At 50.6% G+C, this 726-nt stretch overlaps 1 non-coding gene across 1 annotated transcript; it reads left to right on the top strand.

Moving 5' to 3' along the window:
• Window positions 1-313: 313 nt before the first annotated feature.
• Window positions 314-406, top strand: TRNAI-UAU. The gene is given in 2 exon segments: window positions 314-351; window positions 371-406. It is a non-coding gene; the product is annotated as a tRNA-Ile (tRNA).
• The last annotated feature ends 320 nt before the right edge of the window (window positions 407-726 follow it).

The following is a 726-nucleotide window of genomic DNA, read 5'->3' as shown; positions in this document are numbered from 1 at the left end:
ATCTTTTCATTTTCCCTTAAGAGCACCTCTCAGTAGTTAATTTCACCCAATAAATTATAAGATAGCAATATTTGCATTTCAAAGAAGTTTCTGTCTGAGCCATAGATGAGTCAGGCAAAAGTAACCATGCCTGCCCTTCATCCCAGAACTGCACATAGTAAATAATTGTTCTACACTAGCGATTTGTCACAGAGTTTATAGAGAAGAATGACTTGAGCCTATATTTTTATTAAGCAATTTTTCATATTTGCTTGTTTTAAATCACTACAAAATGCCCCTTATTGGCCCCAGTTTACAAATGCAAATAAGCGGAGCTCCAGTGGCGCAATCGGTTAGCGCGCGGTACTTATACAGCAGTGCTTGCAGAGCGATGCCGAGGTTGTGAGTTCGAGCCTCACCTGGAGCACGACCCTTTTGGGTGTCGGAGGGCCCCCTTTTATCCCTGCCCAGGAGAACAAGGTAGTCTCTCTTTAGCCCTCCCAGTTCCTGTCTCGGCTCCGAGCGCACGTACAGCTCAGTCGTTGGCAGGAAGCCGATCGCAATGGCGCTTCTAACCTGCTTTCCGAGCTACTTGCTCCCCACGCGCACCACCCAGCTGCTCGGACCCGGGTTACTTACTGCTCCCTCCTAGTTCTCCCCCTAGGCGTTTCCTTTCATGGCACCCAGCCCCGGGTGTGGCCCGGAGGTCCCGGGGCGCAGCACCCGTGATGGGGCCACGCCTAGGCA

The sequence above is a fragment of the Myotis davidii genome, unplaced genomic scaffold (assembly GCF_000327345.1).
Source record: "Myotis davidii unplaced genomic scaffold, ASM32734v1 scaffold6, whole genome shotgun sequence".
NCBI lineage: Eukaryota > Metazoa > Chordata > Mammalia > Chiroptera > Vespertilionidae > Myotis > Myotis davidii.
Note: the sequence above shows the minus strand (reverse complement) of the source record. Positions and strands in the feature narration are given on the sequence as shown.